We start from the raw sequence: 9,892 nt of genomic DNA, 5'->3' as shown, positions 1-9,892 counted from the left end.
ATTGGGTACATGCTCCCCATGTAGGATCTCTGTCCTTAATGTGTTTTACTATGAAACTCAAAAACAACACTACTAGCCGAACAATACCCTATACCTTGTGCGGTTGTGTGAGTGCAGCCTGTTGAAATCCTTGCTTAGTGTATACTAAGTTGATCTTCTGTATACGAAGGTAATTGAAAATGAAACTCGAAGGGCGAGATGGGAGAGGGAGTGGGAGAGGGGAGGGCTGCGGGAGGGAGGGAGGTTGGGGGGGAGCCACAACAATACAAAAGTTGACTTTGTAAATTCACATTTATTAAATAATAAAAAGAAAAAAAATCTAAAAATAAAGAAGTTATTAAACACCTGAGCTCTTGTAGCTTCCTAATCCACAGTTGTTAACTTGTAATGTTCATCTTCATTTTCACAAGACAACTGCTTGCCACTTTTACTACACTGATAAAAGTCTTTTCTTTTTATCAATGAAGATATCATTTTTCCCAGAAACCCACTGGATTCTACTTAATTCACAGAACTATGCTACTAAACTACAGTATGCTGGTAAGAGAACAGGAAGACAACGTTTTCTAGATGAACACTTCATAAACTTATGTAAAAACAGGGTTCTGTTTTAGTGAGCAAGTTTGGATAGGCACGTAACATGTTTTTCATAAGCTAGGAAAAAATTTATTTCTGTCATGTGGTAAGAAAACAAAGTAGTTCATTTAAGAACTTGTTCCTAACTTATTTCCATATGAGAACTTTAATCATTGTTTTGTCATTAACCTTGTCAGGCTAACTTTAGAAAAACAACAATTTATAAGAAAATATCTAGTGTAAACACTTCACCTTGAAAATATCTACTTAGCAGTTAGTATATACATACACTACAGGAAAAATGCATTTTCAGTTGTTTATTTGGCCAAAGGAGAGAAATGAACTTTAAATTGTATTCAAAAGGCTGAAATCTATGATTTGAATTTCTTGAATAGTCAGTCATAAAATACATACTATATTTTATATACTATATTTGTATGCTATATTTATATACTATATTTTATATGTGTTATATATAATATGTTATATTAAATATGTTATATGTTATATATATTAAATATATTATATTTTTATATTTATATATAGTTTATATACTATATTTTTAGAGGAAACAAGACCATGAAATGCTATGAATCTATGCAAACTACACTGTTCAGAAGACTCCTCAAAAAACATGCTGGCTTTTGGTCAGTCAGTATGGTTATATGCATACGTGAAATGTTATTATTTGTTCAATTTTTTTAAAGTAACCTTAAATTTTTGAAAGTTGATATGTGCATTATAGAAAACCAAAAAACACAACAAGCAGAGAATAAAGTCATTTATAAACACAAGCAGCTTAGTTTGACATATTCTTCTGGATGCTTTTTGTGTATAAATAGCACAACCAATTTTATCTGACTGAAATTGTACAATATATATCATGCTTGGTCATACAATTCAAAATCTCAAAGCTATACAAATATTTTGATAACTAATAATGTACTACACCAACTCAAACTGTTAGAAAAAATGTAATCTTACCTCTAAACTATTTCTATAAATAGTACAAATATAATCTCTGTACTTCTTTCCTGGGTTGACGGAGGTGAAAAGAAAAAAATATGAAAGATATTTTGCTAGTGTGTACTAGAAAATTTGAGCTTATCCTTTGCCCAGTTCCAGCTGGCTTGAAAGTTACAGAAAGAATGAATGATGGAACCATGCTGGCACCAGACTCCCTGTATATGCAGCTCATTTTACATATCAGCTCTGATTTTTAGCACAGATTTCTGCTTTATAATATGCAATGATCACTGATAGTCAACTGCTATTTCCTCATTATCCCTGATTCTACATATGGTATTCAGTACTAATTATTTGCAAAGTATTTTCCTGTAGACACCTCCACATAAAGATGGAGAAAATAACACTTTTATACAAGCATTTGAGTAACATTTTTTAATGTAGACACAAAATAATCATACTTCTCCTGAATGGAATGATTGCCAAAAGCATTTATTTTAAAACTGTATTTTTTTTTCCTGCACATCTGTACTCAGCATATGAACTAAGTGTACTTTGAGGGCTAGAACCAAGAAGTCCTAACTGAATAAATGGGTCACTACAGTGAAATCACTTGGAAAATGCCAGGGATCAAGACTCTCTAAAATATCTTTAGATTTCTCAGTGGTGGATCATTGTGGTCTTTGAATATAGGAAATGGTATGGTAGATGTTTTTAACTTTGAAATACAGTACTCTAAACTAAAGGCTAAAATGATTGAAAATAAAAAAATTGAAAACTAATAAAAATCTATCTCAAAATTTAATTCACTTCAAGTTTAGTGATGTGCTAATAAATATAAAATGGAAAAGGGAGTAATTAAAACAAAAATATATTTCTAAATTATCACTAGCAAAATTCTGAGTTGAAGAAACATATAAAACAAAATTTATAGGCAAATGTAAAGTTGAAAAAAACTGAGCAAATATAATCAAAAAGTCCAGTATATTAAATGTGTCATCTCTAATTAATAATATTAATACAAAGATAAACATATCAAGAGAGAAAATAGACCAGATGCACTAAATGAAAATTTTCAGAAGAAACATAAATTGCCAAAAAATAGTTTAATTTGTTGAATTATTGAATTTTACTATTAATTATGAACACTTGAATTAAAAAAGAGATCCTGTATTAATTTTCTACTGCTATTGTAATAAATTATCACAAATTCAATAGCTTGTAAAGGCATGAATTCATTATCTTATAGTATTGGCAGTCAAAATTCTGAGGCATGTATTGGTTCAAATCAAATATTGGTGAGGCTACGTTCTTTCTGGAGGCTGTAGGGGGCCAACATTTCCTCACTTTTTCTAGGTTCTAGAAGCTGGTCATATCCCTTGATTCTTTGCCTCTTCTTGTTCCTTCAAAGCAAGCTTCCATAATGGTATCCCTTTCTTTGGCTACAACCTCTTTGGCCCCCTCTCTGCCTTCCTACTCCACCTTTAAAGGCATTTACACTGGGTCCACTTAGATAACTCAGGATACTCTGTTATTCTAAGGGAAGTCAATAAGCATACTTTGCCATGTAACCTAATATATCCACACATTTCAGATATTAGGACAAGGATATCTTGGGAGGGAGGGTACATTTTACATCCACATTGTGCTGATACAATCTGGGACTATCTTAAAACTTCAACTTTGGAGGAGTATAGTGAGATGATCCTTGATCTGGAGAGAGGTAACATCAATAAAATAAAAGTGAGCAGTTATATCTATAATCCAAAACTCAATCTCTCAATAAAACAACAACAAAAAAAACTTACAGCTTCCTCTGTTGGAGTGCCTGGCTCGAGTCCTGACTCCTCTGCTTCCCATTCAGCTTCCTACTAATATGCACCCGGGCAGGCAGTGGGTTATGGCTCAATTACACGGCACCCTGACATCCACATGGAAGATCTGCATTGAGTTCTAGGCTCCTGGCTTCAGCCTGGTCCTATCCTGGCTATCATTGGCATTTGGAGAGTGAACCAGCAGATAAAAAGTCTCTCTGTCTCAATTTCTTTGTCAAATAAAATGAAAATAAATATTAAAAAAAAAACACTCATTCAGTCTGTGTTTGATTATATCTAGTGATGGTCACAGTCAAAGAAATTTTATTTTAAATTCAGATCCATGGCCGGCGCCATGGCTCAATAGGCTAATCCTCCGCCTGTGGTGCTGGCACACAGGGTTCTAGTCCTGATAGGAATGCCAAATTCTGTCCTGGTTGCTCTTCTTCCAGTCCAGCTCTCTGCTGTGGCCCAGGAGTGCAGTGGAGGATGACCCAAGTGCTTGGGCCCTGCACCCGCATGAGAGACCAGGGGAAGCACCTGGCTCCTGCCTTCGGATCAGCGTGGTGTGCCGGCCACAGCACACCAGCAGCAGCGGCCACTGCGGGGTGAACCAACGGAAAAAGGAAAACCTTTCTCTCTGTCTCTCTCTCTCTCACTGTACACTCTGCCTGTCAATAAATAAATAAATAAAAATTAAAAAAAATTTCAGATCCAAGTCTAGACTTCATTTGAACAAAACACATATCTTACTTAGTACTCAAAACAGTCCTTCCTACCTCTTAACTTTCACCTATTATTCTACTGCTTTTGTTGCATGTACATTCCTTCTTCCACATCATAAAGTGTTTTTATTGGCATTTCCTATACATAAGCTCTATTTTTCAAGTGAACTTTTTTTTCTTTCAATCATCCTATTTATATCACAATTTTGAAATATTTTATCCTCCAGATAAAGGAGGAAATGACAAAATGGGGAGAGAAAGCTAACATTACAGGTCACTGCCATGAATTTCGGACATGACTAAGCTAAGATCATCCTTAGCACCACAGATAAGCATGCTGCTATATTTTTGTCCCATTTATTATTGTGACATCATCAATCATTTTTAGTCTACCTTATTTTAAAAACACCTAATTTCCTTTCAGTACATATGTATTGAGCGCTCACTCTGTGTCAGGCAAAATGTCATACAAAGCATGAAAGTGAAGAAGGCAGAATTCACTATTCTATTGGCTAAAGTCACCACTGGGTGAAAGTGATCATGGAAAATGTGACAGTGTATAATAGAGACAGCTATTCTACTTTAAAAGCATAAAAGTTACTTTACTTGGGGACTATAAACACTGAATATTGGTTAATAGGCAATGTATTAGCCTACCCGTGATGTTATAACAAAGTACCATAAACCAGGAGTTGGGAGGTTGTTATACAACTGATTTATTTTCTCACTGGAAAGACCAAGATAAAGGCTCTGGAAGGGAATTATATAGGTGAGGACTCTTCCCGGCTTTCAGAAGACCACCTTCTCATTGTGTCCTCATCTGACCTTTCCTTAGAGGTTAGTGCGTCATCATACAAATTTGGCAGACACAATTCAGCCATAGCAGGTAGGAAATATAGCAAAGAAATGCAGGTGGTAGGCTGGCATGATAAGAAAGGGTTGCATGTGTCTCGAAATACAGGCAGGGATAAAGCTGTGAAGTATCTTGTAAGTCATGAAAAATAATTTTGAAAAGTATCATAAAGGCAACAAGCAGCTATTGATGGGAAAACTTGTCAAATAATTTTGTCATGGAATAAAGTGAGATTAGTATGACTAAAATTATAAAAAGTAACCAAATATAAGTTATCCATTGTTATATAGCAAGCTTCCCCAAATTTAATGGCTTAAACCAATGTTTGTTATTTCTCAGTTTCTCTAGGACAAATTCTATGTGTGATTTAAATGAATCTTCTGGCTCAGAATCTCTCCCAAGATACATCAAGGTATTCAGTAGTACTGAGTCATCTCAAGACTCAGAGAATAATCAACTTTTATGCTGAGTTCTAAATATAGTCACACACCTATGTGTTGCTAGGCCTAACCTTAGCTCAGCCATGTAAAATATCCATATGTTTTTCTACAGGATTCCATTTCTCATGAGCAACATAGACTAAGGATCTCAAGTTCTCACTGAATGTTGGACATGGGCCTACCTCAGTTATTTGCCACATTAGGCTTCCCATATGATAGTTCAAAATGTGAAACTGGCTTCACCAAAACTGAGGAAAAAGAACAAATAGTCTTATAGAGACATAAGTCATAGTCATCAAAATCTTAGTTCAGACAAAACGCCACATACTTGGGAGATGTATTCTATCAGTTAGAAGCAAGTCACCAGGTTCAGACTACACTCCAGGGGACTGAAAACCATCTGGGAGGCTTCCTATAAAAGGCTCCAAACAAGTGTCCATTTACTAGTACTTAAATATATTCTTTCTATAATATACACAAGTTCATTTGCAAACAAAGTATGCTTCCCCCTTTTAAAAATCATAACTAATCTTGTCTATCTCCAACCATCAATCCAATGATCTCAGTTGCAAAATATTCTACTAAATGATAATCATTAAAATGTTCATGCTATATTTGATCTTCAATTTTATAATGTATTGCATAAAATTATATTCACAATATTTGAAATGGTGCCTTGGTTATCTGGACTCTCTACTTTCAAAAAATGCATAAAGTGTTTAGGACATTTTCCTATACTACTTCAGTTAATAACTTGCTTTCTTTAGCTTGCAATCATAAAACACAATGATTCCCTGTTTGTAGAAACTTTCGCAAACTTTGAGTCTTAAAAAAATCTGTATTGAATAAATGGTTGACAAGTTTATGAAAAAAATATTCAGCATCACTAATCATCAGGAAAATGCAAATGTAAACCAGCAATGAGGTATCATATCATCCTGGTTAGAGTGGTCATTATAGAAAAGACAAAAAAAATAAATGCTGGCAAGGATATAGAGAAAGAGGACTTTTATACACTGTTGATTGGAATGTAATTAGCCAAGTCATGGAAAATAATATGGTGACTCCTCAATAACATAAAATAGGACTACCTTATGATCTTGCTATCCTATTACTGAGAATATATCTGAAGGAAATGAAGTCAATATATCAAAGAGATGCCTGCAATACCATGTTTGCTGAATACTATTAAAATATTTAAGATATGAAAACAATGGAAGTGTTTATCAGTAAAGAAATGGATAAATAAAATGGATATATATTATTCAGCATAGAAATTGATGAAGTCTTCTTGTGGCAACAGAGTTGAAACTGAAGTATATTACCTTAAGTGAAATAAATCAGGCACAAAGAAAATACAACATGTTCTCATATATGGAAATTATAAAGTTTGATTTCATAGAAGTAGAGCGTAAAACAGTGGTGATTAGAGGCTAGGAATGTTTGGTGGAGAGAGGTTGGATAACAGGTACCAAAATACAGTTAGATAGGAAGAGTAAGTTCTAGTATTCTATAACATAGCAAGATGACTATAATTAACAATTTATTATATATTTCAAAATAATTAGAATAGGATTTTGAATGTTCCCAACACAAAGAATTAATAAATGTGAATAGATGGAAATGCTAATTATCCAGATTTCATCATTGCACATTGTAACTATGTTTCAAAATATAATAATTTGGGGCTCGTGTTGCAGTTTAGCAGTAAAGCTGCTGCCTTCAGTGCCAACATCCCATATGGGTGCCAGTTAGAGTCCAGGCTGCTCCACTTCCAATCCAGCTCTCTGCTATGGCCTGGGAAAGCAGTAGACGATGGCCCAACTTCTTGGGTCCCCGCACCTACGTGAGAGACTTGGAGGAAACTCCTGGCTCCAGAACTTGAAGAAGCTCCCAGCTCCAGCTGTTGCAGCCATTTGAGGAGTAAACCAGTGGATGGAAGACTCTCTCTCTCTCTCTGCCTTTCCTTCTTTCTCTGTGTAACTCTTTCAAATAAATAAATGTTTAAAAAAATACAATAATGTATCCCATAACTATAAAATTATTGTGAATTAAAATAAACATAATAAATTTGTAAAGAATTCTGTTAAATGATCTAGATTACACAACACAGTTTTCAGAGTGACTGTCAGGCAAGCATTTGAAAACCACCCACTCGGGTGACTCAGGCTGAATTTTAAAAGTTAGTTCTCTGGCCTTCAAAGGCAGTTCCCCTAACTTTCAATAACAGCATTCCTGATGTTCACTTCACAGTTTCTTCCGACAGTTCTGTACACACTAAACCCAACCCAGCACATATGGAGTGGCTTTTGTTTTCTTAACTGAGCCTTACATAAACAATCCGCCTCTCTGCTCCCCCAGAGGCCCACCTGGAAGCAAATTGAAAATACAACACCCTCAATACATTTCTTCTTTTCACAAGAAATTTTCTGTCCCTGAAATAATGAACAAATGAATGAGATAATGAACTATAAATATTTTCAAATTTTAAATTTCTGTCTTACTTGGTCATTTGTGAATTGTTATTTCCATTTTACAATAGAATATTAGAGGTCCCAGGTTACATGAAGGATTAAAATTTCCTGATAAGTAAGTAAAAGGACAAAAACTTGAATTCAGGTTCTACTCATGCTAACGCCAGGATTCTTTTTCTCACAACACAGTGGATAGTATAAATAGCATACATATTCAAGGTATCCCAGAGTTATTTTTAGATGAGAACGATTCTAGATCTAAAAGTCAAAGATGAAGACCATACTACTGGTGTTGCGGTGAGAAAGTGGCAACTATGGCATCTCCTTAGGGAATCTACGGTGGGGGGACGGATAGAGCAGTCTGTGAGTCCTAGGCTTGCCACTGGGGCTACCATGGATGCAGTCACGATGAGTTTCCCAGAAAAGAAGGAGTTGAGGCACATTATCCTTAACTTCAGTCTAGACAATATTTACCTCATCAGGAGGAACCTGGGGCTATTCTACCCTGACCTGCCCACAGACATGCCTTTGTGATTGTCTGTTAACCCAAAGCAAAGACAGAATGCTACCGGCTTCCCCTGGCCTGAATAGACATAGAAAAGTTGAAGAAGATGAGAAACCATGAACAAAGGAAAGAAACTTTTATCCAAATCTCTAGTCCTTACTACATGGAATTCACCAAACTCCTGCTAAATCATACTTCATACAACACCCTAAAAGCAGATGAGATCTGGACCCTGATCATGGATATGTGAGAAACTTAAATAACCAAGCTCTGGGTGTCTGCTGACAGCTTTGTGAGACTGCAGGCAGCACATGTCAAATCAGATAACTTGAATCTAACAGAGACCAGCACTAGTGGGATTTTCCTGGCTCAAGCACTCAAGTCATAGATTCTAGCTCTGCACAAACCTCCCACCTACTGAGTACCCAGTCTCGGCACTTCTAGAGAAAGATCTGTGATTTCAAAGATCTGGTGTCTAGTGGTGGCAAGCTTGCTGGACAGTGACAGAGTGCTCACCATATGATAGAGGTATGTGCTGTTCAGGAGTTTTCCTAGCATATGAAAAATAGGTAATGATGTAAGGAATGGATTTACAACATTGATGAAGAAGCAACAAATTTTGTGATTGATCCTCAAACCTCAGAGCTCCTGGAATCTTCTTTATTTCCAAGCAACTTCTGAAAGGTGGCTTTTCTTTCACTGGGGGAAAGAAACAAGTTTTAAGCAAGTAAGTTATTTTCCCTAGCAGAGCACGAGGTGCCCTGCAAACAACTGCCAAATGTAGGTGAGTGTTCCTAATGGTAGATGTAGATACATAGTACGAGGGTAAATATGGCTGAAGGCTTTTAATCTTGCTCCTGAGTTTTCGGGCTAAATCTAGAATTTCCTAAACATGTTGAGCACACAAAAAAGGATTGCAGATGGGGTAGTAAGTGATGCTAACCAGTATTTGTCATTTAATCGCCCCTCTATAATAAAAGTGGAATTGCTGCACCTCCCCCCCCAAAACACCAAACTTAAAATGCACAAACCGAACCTTCTGAAATATGGCTCCTCTCCATCTCTCCAACTTACTTCTTCACATTCCTTCACCTGCCTCTTAAGTTCTCACAACCTAGAACTGCTTTCAATTCAAACCTGCTTCCTCTATTCCCTCTGCCTAGAGCCTCTTACCTCTTACTTTGCATCCCATTGTCCATCACTATTCCTTCCAGAGCAACTATTGAGTGTTCATGCTCCACTTAAAGGTTATTGCCACTGTGATGGTTTTCTGCCCCGCCCCTGCTTTCCCACTTCTCTCTCTGTAGTCACAAAATATTATATTTTACATACACATTTAGAGTGCCCATAATGTTTAAATTGTATTTAACTGGTTATTGGGATTATACATCCTATAACTTAGTGTTTGAATCCTTTTTTTGAAGACCTATTTATTTATTTGAAAAGTATGGTGGCAGAGAGAGGTGGAGAGAGAAATTTTCCACCGGTTGGTTCACTCTCCAAATAACTACAAGAGCTGAGGCTGGGCCAGGCAGAAGA

At 36.0% G+C, this 9,892-nt stretch overlaps 1 pseudogene; it reads left to right on the top strand.

The window, feature by feature from the left end:
- Nucleotides 1–8,241: 8,241 nt before the first annotated feature.
- Nucleotides 8,242–8,741, top strand: LOC100352440 (DNA replication complex GINS protein PSF2 pseudogene; annotated as a pseudogene).
- Nucleotides 8,742–9,892: the final 1,151 nt, after the last annotated feature.

This window comes from Oryctolagus cuniculus, chromosome 12 (assembly GCF_051225735.1).
Source record: "Oryctolagus cuniculus isolate XC-2025 breed Fujian yellow rabbit chromosome 12, ASM5122573v1, whole genome shotgun sequence".
In the NCBI taxonomy this organism is placed as follows: Eukaryota; Metazoa; Chordata; class Mammalia; order Lagomorpha; family Leporidae; genus Oryctolagus; species Oryctolagus cuniculus.
The sequence above is the reverse complement of the archived record's forward strand: the minus strand, read 5'-3'. Positions and strand labels throughout refer to the sequence as shown.